Source organism: Herpailurus yagouaroundi, unplaced genomic scaffold, assembly GCF_014898765.1.
Source record: "Herpailurus yagouaroundi ecotype Mexico unplaced genomic scaffold, PumYag 160, whole genome shotgun sequence".
In the NCBI taxonomy this organism is placed as follows: domain Eukaryota; kingdom Metazoa; phylum Chordata; class Mammalia; order Carnivora; family Felidae; genus Herpailurus; species Herpailurus yagouaroundi.
Window position 1 is genome coordinate 47,306,079 of NW_024412401.1, and position 16,983 is coordinate 47,323,061.

General features: G+C 38.0%; 1 protein-coding gene and 1 long non-coding RNA gene across 5 annotated transcripts in view; one reads left to right on the forward strand and one right to left on the reverse strand.

The window, feature by feature from the left end:
• Positions 1 to 16,676, forward strand: part of LOC121034977 (uncharacterized) — a 42,982-nt gene extending 26,306 nt beyond the window's left edge. The window contains exons 2-4 of one of the 2 annotated variants that reach the window (XR_005792704.1): positions 7,055 to 7,155; positions 13,062 to 14,106; positions 14,344 to 16,676. This is a non-coding gene — a long non-coding RNA (uncharacterized LOC121034977). Of the gene's footprint in view, positions 1 to 5,381; positions 7,156 to 13,061; positions 14,107 to 14,343 lie in introns of those variants that run through there. The other variant, XR_005792703.1, reaches the window with a different exon arrangement.
• Positions 1 to 16,983, reverse strand: part of NR6A1 (nuclear receptor subfamily 6 group A member 1) — a 231,724-nt gene that overhangs the window by 151,777 nt on the left and 62,964 nt on the right. The window lies entirely within an intron of this gene.

A 16,983-nucleotide genomic window follows, 5' to 3' on the forward strand; every position in this document is an offset into this window, starting at 1 on the left:
ACATGGGGATGGAACCCATGAACCATGAGATCTTGACCTGAGCTGAATGAAGTCAGACATGAAACCAACTGAGCCACCCAGGCGCCCCAGAAACTATAGACATTTTTATAGTTATTTTTATTTTAAAACATTATTTGTTGCTGTGTAATAAGTTATTTTTATTTTAAATGAATACATATTTTTAAATTTCTCTGTTTTAATTTCTATTACAGTGAAAGGTAACAACCCATATAAACAAAAGCTCTTGGGAACCTCAATAATTTTTACAAATGTCAATTTTGTGTGTGTGGCAAGATCTCAGAGATCCTGATTTTGTTGTTTTAGTTGGTGTAATTTTGTTTTTATGGAAAAGTATAGAAATTGAAGTAACATATAGCATAGTCAAAACTTGAATCTGGATCCCCTGACTTCAATTTGACATTCATTCTACACCATAATTCCTGTATTCATCAAGACAGTGGCTTAGAAACCCCTCATTGCATTCTTCCCAGTAGGCAGGAAATTAGACCAAATAATTACAGTAATAACAGTAACTGAAACTTGAATGTTATGTGCCACGTATTTTTAGACTCCTGCTTTCACTTAGTTCTCACAACAACTCAGTGGTATAGGTACAATTAATTACTTACCTACATTTTTCAGATGAGAAACAAGAGGTTAAACCACTTGCCAAAAATCACCCAGCTACTAAATGGCAAGGCTGGAATCTGAAAATAATACTTCTCTAACAAAGAGAGATATCAGCAAAAAAAGCTTTCTCATAACTGCCAATCAAGACATTTGTGTGGTCATCAGCAGTGGCATTTATGAGAATAAAGGACCTGACACTCTGGCCCAGTATACCTTCAGATACAGACAAGACAAAATACTAGCCTGGAGTATGGCCACACAAATTTAGTTCTACACAGAGAACGGCAAGAAAACAAGCAAATAGGGAAATGTACTAGATATAACCAGGCTGCCTGCCTCTCTTCCTTACCCATCCAGCATCTTTACCATCACCCATTAAAAAGAAGTGACAGGAGTCAAGGGTGAAGGATTTGTCACTGACATACAGCTGGGGCAGTGAAAAGTCTTGGCAGGTGTTCTCTAAGCCGTAACTCCTCTTCTATGCAAACAAACCCCGAAGCTGAGTCCTCCTGGCTTTATCACACGGAGCCTTGACAAGAGCCATCATTAGTGTCCAAACTCCACTTTCTCCAGGCTGATGACATGTGTCAGGCCTTGATTCCTGGTGCCATTCCTGCCTGCCAACTCAGGAAAGGCTCCTGTAATGCCTTTGGCTTTTCTGAAATACCTCAAGTCACAAGACAGCAGCTGACATCAACTCCCTCCAGAGAATGGACACTTGGCCAGGAGCCCAAGCTGAAGTGAATATGGAGGTTCTTGATCTTTATTGAAATCATTCCTATCTTCTCACTGGCAATTAAAATAAATTCCTCCCCTGAGAGCAGCCAGAGGTTCTGCAAGCCTCTTCCATCCAGTGGTAGTCACCTTTGATTAGAGAAAAGTGTTAAAGTGTAGCAGCAGCTGATAAATGTCAGAGCCTGAAGGGCCTTCACAGACTTTTGATCACTTACAGCTATTCCTCATTTCAAACCATGGACAGTTTTTATGCCAACACCACTCAGCATTGCTTACTTAGTCAAATACTTCAGGTCAGGATGCCAAATTCAAGTCAATGGTCCATTGCACTACTTCTGGGTACATCCCTAAGGCTAAGATGTTTGACCTACCAGGCAGATAGACTTGGAAGTACTTTTCAGATGGCCAATAGGACATTGGGAAACTTCTACAAAAAGCATGCTTTTTCATGATGGAGAGGCAGTGTGTTCTAAGTAAACACACATGCATGCCCACACACATGCCCGTTGTAGGACTCTGTCTTCATTTCCCTTCTAAATCCATTTCCTCACCTATTAAATCTTAGCCTAAATCAGAGACTCCCAAATGTCCACGAAATGTCTATATCAGAATCCCCTAGGGGTTTCTGAAAACTATAAAACCCATTCCTAGAGGATTTGATTTACTAAGTATAGGACAATGCCTAGGAATCTGCATTATTAGCAATTCACTTTTCCCACCATCATACTTTTAATTCTGATGCAAAGTCAGATTTGGAAATCATTACTAAATGACCTCTAAAACTCCTGATAGCTTCAAAAGTTGTAAAACTAGGCGAGCCTGGGTGGCTCAGTCAGTTAAGGTCCGATTTCGGCTCAGATCATCATCTCGTGGTTCGTGGGTTCGAGCCCAGCATTGGGCTCCACACTGGCAGTGCAGAGCCTGCTTGGGATTCTCACTCTCTCCTCTCTCTCTCTGCCCCTCCCCTGCTCATGCTTTCACTCTCTCTCAAAATAAATGAATAAAAACTTTTAAAAAAAGTTATAGGGGCACCTGGGTAGCTCAGTCGTTTGAGCATCCGACTTCAGCTCAGGTCATGATCTTGCAGTTGTGAGTTAGAGCCCCGCATCAGGCTCTGTGCTGACATCTCAGAGCCTGGAGCCTGTTTCAGATTCTGTGTCTCCTTCTCTCTCTACCCATCCCCCACTTGTGCTCTGTCTCTCTCTCTCTCTCTCTCTCTCTCTCAAAAATAAACATTAAAAATTTTTTTTTAAGTTATAAAACTATAGATTGGAACTTATTTTCTATTCTTTCATCCCAGGATTTTTCCCCTACCCAGATTAGCATTCCCACACAAACATCAGGATTGTCCAATTTTAAGTTAGCAATGGAGAAATAAGTCTAAATCCAGTATGTCAAGTATTAATAACTTATCCAACCTACACAATACCATTTCATTTAGGAAAGTATGAGGTAGATGTACCTCATCTACCTCAGCTTTTCTAGAAAATATACATTCAAAAATAAAGCTTTTAAGACACATACTTTGCAAAGATTCAACAATTTGCTGGAAATAGCCAAGAAAATCAACATTCAAAGATCATTTGCCTAAATGCTGTAAATGAATAAAGTTGGTTGTAGAATGAATATGTCTAGTTACCTATAACTTATGATGTCTTAACACAAAGTTATCATCTACCTGAGATAATACTAAACTTTGTAAGAACAGAGGTCAAGTTTTTAAAGCATACATAGTGTCATATTATTAAATTTAACCCAATAAACTAAAATAGGTCAGAAGAAGAAATACATAATCTTATATTACTGATAGATCATCAGGATTTCATCACTGTAAAAAAAAAGGAAAGATTGAGTCTTTCTTTGATCACTGTTCTTATTTACTTCATTAACTGGTTATTGCAAAACACATGCCTCTTGGCTCTCAAGGACTTTTAAAGTCCCTGCCAACACTTTTCACACAGTGGAATAAAACCTAAGATTCTTTCCAGCTCATTCCTTAATGCCCATGAATATTAACTACTGTATGATTTTGATTCCCATATCTCTTATGACTTTATATTCCTAACTCAATGTACATATTCAGTTTAGCTGAACAACAATCCTTGGTAGAGTTACTTAGAAGAGTTGTTCACAGATTATAGATATCCTATGAATTAAACTACCATGGAAAAATGAAGTCCTGCTTCCTGTGGGTTTGCAAAGTAATCTTGAATAGTAATAACTCAAACACATTCAGTCACTGCAACTAAGGGGTGGAGAATTCAGGTGGCCCTTAGAATATTTTGATAGGTTTTAAAGTGCATGTCCCATTTGAAAAGAAATATTGCCAGGACACCTGAGTGGCTCAGTAGGGTAAGCATCTGACTCTTGGTTTTGGCTCAGGTCATGATCTCATGGTTCGGAAATTCAAGCCCCATGTCAGGCTCTACACTGCCAGAATCCTACTCGGGGGTGGGGTGGGGAGGGGGCAGGGGTGGCGGCGCCTGGGTAGCTCAGTCGATTAAGCATCCAACTTCAGTTCAGGTCATGATCTCATGGTCCATTAGTTTAAGCCTCATTTGGGCTCTATGCTGACAGCTCAGAGCCTGGAGCCTGCTTCAGATTCTGTGTCTCCCCCTCTCTGCCCCTCCCCTGCTCACACTCTGGCCTGCCGGCCCTCCCTCTCTCTCTCTCAGAAATAAACATTAAAAAAAAAAAAAAAAAAAAAGGAATCCTGCTGGGGAGTCTCTCTCTCCCTTCTCTCTGCCCCTCCCTTGCTTGTGCTCTGTCTCTCTAAGTAAATAAACAAAAAAATTTTAAAAATATTAAAAAAAAAAAAGAAATATTGCCTTTTGGCAGTAGGCTAATTTGCTATTTCAGTGAGGTGGCCTGCCCACCTCTTGTCTTCCAGACTCATCTAAAATATCTGAAATACCCTGATATAAAGTTGTCATGTCAAAAAGTAAAACGTTCCAAGCTACTGAGTTTAAATTTCTCTTTATACTTCTCAACTCTCTGATAAAACCTCAAACAGGCTAAATATAAGAATGATCAATAATTCCATATACAACCACAATATTTGGTGCACCCTTTTTCCCCCTCCCTAACATTCAAATAAAAACTCTGGATCTAGCAGTCTCCTTTGTTTTTTTTTTGTTTTTTTTTTTCAACGTTTATTTATTTTTGGGACAGAGAGAGACAGAGCATGAACGGGGGAGGGGCAGAGAGAGAGGGAGACACAGAATCGGAAACAGGCTCCAGGTTCTGAGCCATCAGCCCAGAGCCTGACGCGGGGCTCGAACTCACGGACCACGAGATCGTGACCTGGCTGAAGTCGGACGCTTAACCGACTGCGCCACCCAGGCGCCCCAGCAGTCTCCTTTGTAAGCACTGCCTTGAAACAACACATTCTTTCAGCCTAATTTAAGGCCAGAATTAGTAGTCTTAGTGCTGAGATAAGATCTAAACTAAACAGTTGCTGGAGGAATGGGGAGAGGTGTCGAACTGTTGCAAAGTAAATTAAGTTCATTCAAATATTTGTGTTAATTTCTCATCTGGCAACTTCTTTTAGAAATTCTAATTGTATAAGCACAGATTTACTAATTACTGGTTGGTATCCGCAATTAATACAGAAACTGATGAAGCCTAATAACTACTTTTCCAGAGACCATCATTGTCCAGTAATCATTATCCAGTTACATCACATAGATTATGATATAGAGAAAGATGTGACTAGATGTGACTAGAAAGATGTGACTAGTTGCAGTACTGCTAGCAAGCAGTCACTTCTAGTAAAACAGAGATCTAAACTTCCAAAAGCATCAACATTACATCAGTGGCAAGACTAGATTGCAAAATCTTGGTCTAGACCTCTAGTCAGGATTTTTTTAAGTTTATTTATTTATTTTTGAGAAAAAGAGAAAGCAGAGGAGGGGCAGAGAGAGAGAGAGAGAGAAAGAGAGAATCCCAAGCAGGTTCCGTGCCATCAGTGCAAAGCCCGACATGGGGCTCTAACCCACAAACCATGAAATCATGACTCAAGCTGAAATCAAGAGTTGGATGCCCAACCAACTGAGCCACCCAGGTGCCCCTATGGTCAGATTTCTTAACCTGAAGTTCATAGGGAGGCTATAGATGGGTTCTTGGATTCCAAAACTGAAACTGCTTTCAAAATTTTGTGTTTATATGCATATATTTAGGGAGAGAAACTACAGCCTTTCAGAAAGTTTTTAACTATATTATCTAATTTAATCTTCACAAGCAATATGTAGTATTACTATACTATTCTTATTTTAACAGATTGAGGAAATTGAAGCTCATGGGAGATCAAAAAAACTTTAAGGTCACAAAGGAAGTGGCAGAGGATTATTTTAAAAAAATGTCTTTGAAACACACATATACAGATACATATACAATGCAATAAGCTATTCGGAAAGTATTTTAACTGTAAAATAAGGGTTTTACATTAGTGTATATGGACTTAAAACCAAATTATGGATGAAATATGCAATTTTATTTGCATATTTGTAATATGAAAATAATTGTAAATGATTTTAAGAATTCAAATCATTTTGAAAAAACATATATAAAACCACATAAATTATAATGTGTCATGTGTTGTTTTATACACCTGATATATATTACCTCATTTAGTTCTCACAATAAACCAATGCGTAGATACTGTCATTATCCCCATTTTATGGATAAGGAAACAGAGAAACAGAGTGGTTAAGTAATTTGCCCAAGGTCACACAGCTATTAAGCTGCAAAGTTAAGATTCTGGATCTAAATCTGTACTCTACTATGCGATATTACTTCTCCGAACACTCAATATATGAAAAAATTAAATTATGGTCACTCTAAAGGAAAAAAAGAGAAAGCCAAAAAAGAATAGAATTTGGAAAAGTCTATCATGATAAGGTATCTAATCTATTCTAACACATATGAACCAAGAGCAATGAGAAAAGAGAAATCTAGAAACTACTACATTCACGTTACTCTCACATGAACAAGCTCATTTGATTTTCACAGCTGTGTGCACAGGAAGGGCAAGTGCTATTTGTCCCGCATCTTAAGGATGAGTTAGCTGATCCTGAGAGATTAATCTCGCCACTCATCATTACCTGACCTTTCCTGCTTCTAGGACTTCCTGTGCAATCTTTCCTCTATTGGAATCTTTCCTTCTCTGTCTAGCAAAAATTCAACTGTATCTTTGAGGTCCAGATCAGATGTGACCCTTAGATATCTATCTTTCCTAGCACTTTGGGGCACAATTAACCCTTTTCTCTATTCTCCCTCAACATGATTCATATCATTCCACCAGCACAGCAATCATCCTCTTTGTCATCAGCTGTGTCTACATCTAGTTCCCTGGGCAGACACTAGGCTCCATGATGGCAAGAGCTAACCGGAGGAGAAAGAATCCTAGGATTTCACCACCAAATTAGCAAAAGGATGAAGGAGAACATTAGCAGTTAGTTCGGCTAAGAGGAACACGGATTCACCGTGACAAGCTGTTGCCATCTTTATAACTTAAGAATTTGTCCTCAAAGTTAGTAGCAATTCTGCCAAACACTTCCAGAGATGCTCCCTGTGTAATCCGTGGGAAGTGTCTGGACAGACAGACACCTGAGACTGTGACTCCTCTGCTATGCTACTAATCCCTCAAATATATCGTTTTATTGAGTTTATGCTTCTTGTTTCTTTCAAGTATATCAAGAGGCCTCAAGAGGACTATGAAAACAATTACATCTCTAAGTTGGAGCAATGTGGGTTTCAGTATTTCGTAGTACCTCTGGAAAAGGAAAGAAGGTAAGTCAAATAGTAAAGGATGGCATGGTGAGTTTTGACAAACTCAAAACCAATGTAAATCAAGAATGAAATAGACCGGTTTATTAAATTTGTAGTTTCTATCACTCTTGGCTAATTTTAGCCTTAACTTTTTTTTTTTTTTAACTCTTAAGCTTTATCCTTGCATTAAGTATATAAACACCTTAGCAAACTCATTTAAAAGACCCAATGTGTGCCTCAAACTTGCCTGATGGTAAAAACTAAAATTAAGGACTTAAAGCAAATTAAAGGAGTGAGGATAATGGTGGCCTTTCCTGCCATGAAAATTACCTCAAATACAGTGGGAAACACCCCTACGTCATTCTAGAAACCTACCTTTCACGCTGCTCTAGTTTTTCAAGTCTATGAAAAGCATTCTTTTTAGAATGCCATGAATTTGAGCAATGGTATTTTGTAGACATCTAATGGCTTGGAGCAGCAGAAGTCAGTATTTTTTAAAAGTCTGAACATTTGTCCAAATGGTATAAGGCATTGACATCTCTTCAAACTATCAGATCAAGAGGAAGACTGTTTAAACACATTAAAGAGTTTTTAAACTACTACACAGTAACAGTTGCTTGATTTTTGTTTTCATTTGTATACAATTCACTGCCATAACACTGAGAACTCAACAAAGCTGGCTAACTGGAGTGTTTTGACAGAGGGTGAAACAATTAAATTGACATAGAATGTAAACAGTTTACATTCATACCAAATTCTCAGTGGTTGATTTTTTTTTTTTAAATGTGTACCACTTGGCTGCTCTAAAAATGAATTTGAGAAGAGTCAATCTTTAATACTTAAATCTAAAGCAAATGACAATAACTATCCCTGATTAAAGATTAACCTTAATTCAGCCAGCAGTTCTGTAAACCCTTCTACTGAGCACTCCTAGATCCCTCCCATTAGAAACCCCGCATTCTGAAAAGTTGCATATAATTAATTCATGCTCCAGATTTTTAATCAAGGACATTCAGTAGCCAATAAAAAATAACTAGTATGTCTATAATGTACCAATACTCTTCATGCCAAAAGCAAAGACACCTGACATTTTAGTTAACTCTCTGTGACCTTACTGAGGAGAAATGCAGGCTTTCTACTAGGTAATGGAGTTTTTGTTTATTTTTTGTTTTTTCAATATGGAAAATCACTTGTAGACAATCACTGAACCTCTGTGGTAACTCAGCAATCCAGGATCTCAACTAGAAAGATCACCAGCTATTAAGGTCAATTTTTTTCATCGTCCTCTATGAAATATTTCACCTACAGACCCACCTACTATTAATACAAGTAAATAAGGAGAAAATGTTTACTTATTTGACTTAGCTCTCACTGAAGATGTTACCCCCCGATACACAACAGTTAAGTTTTGTGGTGGACAAGGAAGGAGGTGATCTGATCAATGAATGAGCTTTGCATTCAAAAAATCCAACATTCAAGTTCTGGCTTATAACCTTAACTCCTGGCTATGTAACTTTGGGCAAATCATTTCATTTCTCAACTCAGTTTTTTCATGAGGTACAAGTGGGTTGTTGAGAGTTTAATGAGATAAAAATATACAAATCCCAGCATATAACAGAGCCCACAATGTATGTTAATTTCTTTCTTACCCATGCCCTTTAATAACGAACCTACTATAAAAATGAGGTACTCTACATTTTCAGAATTAAAAAATAATACCATTCAAAGCCATTTTCTCAGCCATCCACTGGAGTCGGCTTGCATAAACAACTGCAGCCTCGCCAGTTCATTAAGTTCATTAGCTCTCTGCTGTACACAAAGTGATTTCATAATTTAAATACTCTCAACCTGAAATCTGGAAAAGAATATGAGAGCCTCTATCAGCAGTCATCTCACTGCTTCATGGCTCCTGGAACATGGGCACAGGCTGAAGAAGGGCTGACAGGGCCAGAACCAGCCTTCAGAGGACTCCAAGGAACATTCAACGCTGTCGGTGAGTTTGGGATTTGAAAAAACCACCGACCGTTGACTGTACCTTGGGGTCTTTACAAACAGCACTACATTTCCTGAAGCAAGGGAGCAGGCTGTACCTTCACATGTCACATAAGATCACCAGAACCAGTCCTGCTGCCTGTCCCCCAAAGGTGATCCAGTGAATTTTTTAAGAGCTCCTATTTCTATTATCCACTGTTCCTTGCTTTTTGTTGTGTTTTTGACAAATAAGTGCTTCATTTCAATAAGATAAGGAGAACTCCATGATAATACCTAACGTATTTAAAAATGCCTCCTACAAATATGCCACCCTGGTGAGAAATAGGATTAGCAAGGAAAGACATTAAAAATATGTATTTCGGTTTGGAGCCACATTCAATTAAGTATTTTACACCCATTTCTTCCACATCCCCTTAAAACTTTTATTAAGGGCAAGAGAAGGATTTACTAAGCAAAAATAGCACAAAACTATCTAATATCTGCACAGCTCTTATCACATCCTACCTCCAATTACAGTTAATGTGGTTAAGTTTTGACAGCCCTGTTAGAACATGAGCTGTTTGAAAACAACTATTGCTTCACTATTTCTATCCACACATGTGCTTATTTAAATGTTTGTTAAATTCAAGTTAAAAAAAAAAAAATGTCTGGAGTCAGAGATCTGGGATGAATCTTGGTTAGACTTCCTAACTAAGCTCTGTGACCACAGGCAAGTATCTGAGTCTGTTTTCTCGTGTATAAAATGGGAAATAAGAACGCTTACCTCATGAAGTTTTGAGATTCAATGAGATAAAATGTAAAGTGCTTTCTACCATTCCTAGCACACAGCAAATACTCAATATATGTAAGCTACTATTATTATTTAACCCCAAATGTAACCTGTGCTAATTTACCTTGAAAAGCCTATTTCTCAGTTCAAAACAGAAGGAAAAGCCAGGACCCTCAACTCTTGTTTACATCTACAAGGTATGCAAGCACTGCCCTTGTGGTCAGAGCTACCTGTTAGCTTCTCCAAGGGCTCCTTCCATTCTCTGAAACATAGTTTCTCATCTTTAAGGACCTCCCAGCTCTAGTATCAATGTTATCTATAACTATGTGGGCCCTCGACCACTGGTTACTGAGAGAGATGCCAGACACAGAAGTCAAAGAACCCGTGTGGAAAAGAAGAGCCAGGAATTCGGGAGTGCCAAGGCAACTCCACCAAATGGAAACACTGATGGCTGCACTCAACATTCATTGCTGTCGGTGGGTTTGAGTCTGAATCAACTCACTGATCAATGAATGCAAACTGCGGACCAAACAACCTAAGGGAAGCAAAAGCAGAGAGTCACTTGAGTGCATCAGCTACTGTGCTGGGTGGATGCTGCTGCGGTCTCCAATACACTGGTTAAAGCCTCTCTTACTCTCTTTGGTTCTATTATGGAATAAGCACTCTAAATTCCTAGAATTCTTCTTTTTCTTTCTTTTTTTTTTAAATGTTCTAGAGTTAAATGATATTTTATAGGAAGAACAAACTGTATACCTTGACATCATACCACATTAAAAAAATTAATGCTTTCATAATTTTTTAAATTAAAAAAAAATCACATACTCATTATTTAAAATTCAAATATTGAGGGGCACCTGGGTGGCTCAGTCAGCTAAGCGTCCGACTTTAGCTCAGGTCATGATCTTGTGGTTCATGGGTTCAAGCCCCGCATCAGGCCCTGTGATGACAGCTTGGAGCCTGGAGCCTGCTTCAGATTCTGTGTCTCCCTCTCTCTCTGCCCCTTCCCTGCTCATGTTCTGTCTCTCTCATAAATAAATAAACATTAAAAAAAATTTATGGGAATGCCTGGGTGGCTCAGTCAGTTAAGAGTCTGACTTCAGCTCACGTCATCATCTCATGGTTAGTGAGTTCGAGCCCTACATCGAGCTCCATGCTGACAGTGTGGAGTCTGCTTGGGATTTTCTCTTTCTCTCTCTCTCTCTCTTACTCTCTCTCTCTCTCAAAACAAATAAATGAACTTTAAAAAAAAAATAAAAGAAAGAAATATATGAAGTAAAAACTGAAAATCCCTTTCCTTATGATCTTTCTTTTCCTCAGTAGAAATCACTGATAAATATAATAAACAGTAAGTTTAATAACTTGTTATAATCAATATAATAAACTTGTTATTTATATTAGTATTATTAATAAATAAATATCATAAACTAATCACTTATTTTATGACCTGTGAGACGTTTACCCATATACACACAAACAGATATATATTGGGATTTTTGGGGGGTGGCTTAAACAAAAACAAGCTGATTTTATATTTACTGCTGTACAATCTGTTTTACTCAGCTATACTAGACAGCTATTGTAGATAGCCTTCTGAAACAATCTTGCTATATATATTGTATTGGTTCTTTTTTAAATGACCATATAGTATGCCTTAGCATGAATACCCTGGTTTTCTTATTCAAATGCACTTAATCTCTGACCAAAACTGTGAGACCCATTCACTGTGACCTTTGCAAACCACGTCCCTCAAACTAAGAGGGACTAAGAAAAAAACTAAGTGAAATGGGAAATGCACATTATTTTTCTTAACAAAATGTAAAATGTGGTATCAATTTTCTGACTTCTAGAACATGAGATGAGCCACTAAATCTTTCATGATAATGACAGGAAGACAAAGGCCTTGGTCATCAATAATTTAATCATATACTTAAGTCTGAGATAGGGAAAAACAGATTCTCATAGCAAAAGTCAAATTCAGTAAAGCATTAGGAAAACAGTCTTATCAAGTTAGCTTTCCAACTTTTTTTTCCTCAGGAATAGGAAGGAAGTAGAAGTACAAATACAATGAGCCAAGAACTAAAAAGAGAATCAAAGCCAAGAGAAAGATGCAAAAAATGCCAAGAATTCAGGAAGAATATGGCGTTCAGGCCAGTGTTTCCCAACCTAGTTGTCATGTACCAGAATCACCTAGATCAGCTGCTCTGAAAAATGCAGATTCCTGAGTTCTATCCTAGACCAGATGTAGGGTCCCAGAATCTGTATTTTATTATAACAAGCATTCTAGGCATTATTTTTCAACAACCAATTATTTCCAAATTTTCTGAAAAAATCAGAAAAGAATGTCCTACATGTTCTTTGAAAAACGTACACCTGAACAAGTATGCCACTTATTTACCCAGAGGATAAATAGTCTAAATATGCCAATAAAAAAAATAACACATTTCAGCCACCAAAATCTGCAGTTTCTCTTAGATAAAACTAAATGCTACAGGAAGGCAAACAACTGTGGGAGTTTAAGGGTATTTTTCAGAGTGAAGACTGTAAATAAATACTTGCAATAGAAAAAAATATGTGGCATGTACAGGGAACACTGAGCAGAACAGCTCTGAGACCGTGTGAGGGAAATCATGAGGAGCAGTCCTGGAAAGGCTGAGAACAAATTACATAAGACCTTGTGAGCCAGGTGGAAACATGCAGAATTAGTGAAACAGAGAGCCACTTTAAAGCGCTGAGCTCCAAAAAGAGATAACGAAAGCAAGGTTTTGGGAAGACTGACCAAGCATATGAAATGGGAAGAAGAGAAGAGAGATGTGAAAGAGACAAAAAGAGAGAAAGAGAGAAAAAAAATCTCTTGTACAAATAAGCTGAGCTAAATCTGAGGCAGCAGGAGTGGAAGGAATAGAAAGGATACCTTCAAAAGGCTTTTTGCTTTTGTTTTTGTTTTTTGTTGTTCAAAATAGATTTCTTTTTAGTACGATGTAGTCACTGAAAATTTTATACAAAAGAGAAACTAGTTGCCTCCCCCATCATTCTGTTCAGTGTATATCTTCCCAGGTATTTCAGAGATATTGAAAATACATGTATTTGTATTTAGAGAAAATACCACAAATTATATATACTGTTCTAGAACCTTTTTTCACTTAAAATATTGTGGCCATCTTTCCAGGTCAATAGACCAGATCCACCTTCCAAGGAATTGGCTCAAACAGAAAAGATAGCAAGGAGTCAAAAATGGTGCCTTTCTTGACTAGATTAAGAGCCTGGAGTGCATTAAGAAATGAGCAATTTCAAAATGGAAAAAAGAGAAAGTTCATTTTCTGAAAAGAGGATGCGTATTTGTGATTTACAAACATAGAGCTAAAAGTGAATGAGCTAAGTACAGAAAGAAAAAAAAATTTTCTTTTATTGAACACAGTTATTGGACACATTCCGTGTACCTGGACTGCAAAAGAAGCCAGATGTGAAGAAAAACAAAGCATGTAGTGAAAATAGTGGACCAAATTCTAATGAACAAATAATTTTAAGTGTGAAAAGGTCTGCAAAAGGAAAATCAAAGTTCTATAGGAGCAAATAATAGAAGGGACCAATCCAGTCTTGGGTGTGAGAAAGGCCTGGGAAAGGATCTCAAGAAAGTGACATTTAAGTGAAGACTTGAAGGATACACATAATGACCTGGGTAAGAGAGGTGGGGTGAGCATTCTGAGCAAAGGGAACAAATGGCACATAGGCAGGCTAAAGGCATAGTGCCTGCACAAAACTGGAAGCGTGGCTGTGACACACAGAAGATGGAAAAGAGGTTTGGAGATAAGGCTGGAGAAGGCAGGAATTTAAAAAGTTACTGACAATCCTGCAGAGAACAATTCTGGAGTGATAGTCACAGAAGAAAATAAGATTTCTGGAAAGGTAGTAGTGAAGAGCTGGAGCTATTTAAATAAGGTTAAAATTCCAGCTACATTATTTATCAACTATGTGAACTTGGACAAGTTACTTACCTTTAAGTCTGTTTCATCTGTAAATAGAAGATAATAATGATAGTACTTGTTTCACAAGGCTACTTGAGGAGTAAGAATACGTGTAAAACATTTCACCAAGAGTCTGACACAAAATACAAGCAAACACTGGCTGACAGGAAGTAAAAAAACAGCCTGGAAGTTCAGACAGACTGGAAGCAAAATGTTAACAATTGAAATCACTAAGTTGTAGAATTAGAGGTGATTTTTTTTTTAATTTTTTTTTTCAACGTTTATTTATTTTTGAGACAGAGAGAGACAGAGCATGAACGGGGAGGGGCAGAGAGAGAGGGAGACACAGAATTGGAAACAGGATCCAGGCTCTGAGCCATCAGCCCAGAGCCTGACGCGGGGCTCGAACTCACAGACCGTGAGATCGTGACCTGGCTGAAGTCAGACGCTTAACCGACTGCGCCACCCAGGCGCCCCAAATTAGAGGTGATTTTTATGTTTATCATTTATAACTCATCTATGCCTTCCCAGTGTTTAGCAATAAGCATAAAACTATTCCAACAATTAAGAAAAATTACTTTTAAATGTCTTTTTTTAAAAGCAAAGATTTCTTTTAGATGCAAGCTACCTATGTTTGGCTGAAAAGCAGATGGAAGAATCCACAGTGGAAAAGGAAGAAAAGATGGACTATTTTTATCAAGAAAGGGAACCTGTAGAAAGCTCAGCTGCAAGGACAGTAGAAAGTGACAGGCTCCAGGTCCCTGGTGGATGTGGTCACTTTGGAGGGGAGCAGCTTCAGAGAATGAAAACAATGAAGGAAATTCCAGCCTACTCCAGTTCTCTCAGGCTGTATCTCAATAGGATCCAACTGGACCTTGTGATCCTGGATCTTGGCTGACAAGCAACCTGGCATGGAATAGACACTCAGTAAATGTTTGTCAAATGAATTTCCTTATGATTTCTGGCAGTTATATTTATAACACAGGAAGTGATCTACTCCTTGAACCAAGCACTGGATATCTTCAAACCATCTGTGCCATGAATTATAGTTCCAACTCAAGTATAATTTTAGTAACTACCAGATATCAGGTTTGCTCTTATTATACTTGCTATAAAACCCCTGAACTGATAACTTTGGTCCAACTTCCCCTCCTTTGTTTTAGACTAACTGGATCTACTGAAAACATGTGTGATCAGTCAAAATCACATGCTCCTTCTGCTCCTCTTCCCAGTAAACAGTTGAGGCAAAACAGCAGAGTATAAAAGAAGTGGTTTAGGATATAAAGTCAGAGTAGGTTCAACTCTGCCATAGTTCTGTGCTCTTGGACAAGTGAGTCACCCTATAAGCCTTCCTTCTATGTAAACGGGGACTAAGGATACCTCTACTATTTCACAGGGTTATTGTAAGGCCTCAGCAAAAACAAAAAACAAAACAACAACAACAACAAAAACAATGAAAAGTACACTGCCAACAGCACATGACAATACAGCCAAAGCATCCTAGTATGTGATGGAACCACTCAATGGGCTCTCCTCTTTCAAAAGGCAAGATACCCTCATTCCCCATACTCTCACCTATTTGTCAATCAGCAGTACATATTTGCAAGATGTCTAGCTGGGGTTGATCTATAACCTGGGGCTGAGAGAACGCATTTTTGTGTATGTAAGTGTCTTCTGCCTAGATGGTCCATCAGCGCCACACTCCAACTTGAGTCAGTCCTCCCAAAGAGAAAGTTCTTTCCAATGGACTTTCATGAGGCAAGGCACAGGGTAAAGCCCTGGGAGCAGGGAGCGTCTAGGTTTCCAAGTGAAAGATCGATAGGAGACATCACAAATCAACAGGACATCACCTGACAAACTTAGAACCATTTTACCCAAAACAAACAACAAAAACACACTATCGTACCCCAAAGTCTCCTCCTTTACCTCCTTCCAACCAATCTTAGGTACTTTTGTACAGCTTTATTTAGGTCTAATTTATATACCATAAAATGAACCCACTGTAAATGTACAATCCAATGACTTCTATTCATTTAGAGTTGTGCAACTATCACTGCAATCCAAGTTTAGAACTTTCATCACTCCAAAGCTCCCCTTAAACCTGTTTCCAATCAATCTCCACTCCTACCTGTAGTCCCAACCATTGATCCACTTTCTGTCTCTATAAATTTGCCTTTTCTAGACATTTCACATAAATGGAATCATATAATATGTAGTCTTTTAAGTTTGGCCTCATTCACTTAGAATAACATTTCTGAAGTTTATTCATGTTGTAGCATACATTAGTAGCTCATTCTTTTTTAGTGTTGAATAGCATTCCATTTTACGGATATTCCAGATTTTGTTTATCCCTTCACCATTTGATAGACATTTGAACTGTTTCCAGATTTTGGCTATTATAAATAACGCTATAGACATTCACATACAAGTCCTTGTGTGGACATAGGTTTTTATTTCTCTTGGGTAGATACCTAGGAGTGAAACTGCAGCATCATATGGTACGTTTATATTTATTAAATTACCAAATTGACTGCCAAAGTAACTGTACCATTTTACATTCTCATAGCAATGCACAGTTTCCAGTTTCCATACATCCTTACCAACACATTTTTATAGTCTTTTTGACTATAGTCATTCCAGAAGAATACAGTGGAAATTCACTGTGATTTTAATTTACATTTCCCTAATAACTAATTATGTTGAACAACTTTTTATGTGATAAAATGTTCAAGTCTTATGTTTCTAATTCTTTGCTTTTATTGTGATAAAACATAACACAAAAATCTACAATTTTAACCATTTTTAAGTGTACAATTCAGTGGCATTAAATTCACAATGCTGTGCAAACACCACCACTATCCATTTCCAGAATATTTTCATAATTCTTTTTAAAAAATTTTTTTACATTTATTTTTGAGAGAGAGAGAGAGAGAGAGCGCGCGCGAGAGCGCACAAGGAAGGGGAGGGGCAGAGAGAGAAGGAGACAGAATCCAAAGCAGGCTCCAGAGGCGGGGCTCAAACTCACAAACAGCAAGATCATGACCTGAGCGAAAGTTGGACGCTTAACTGACTGAGCCACCCAGGTGCCCCAAGAATATTTTCATAATTCTAAACAAAAACTCTGTA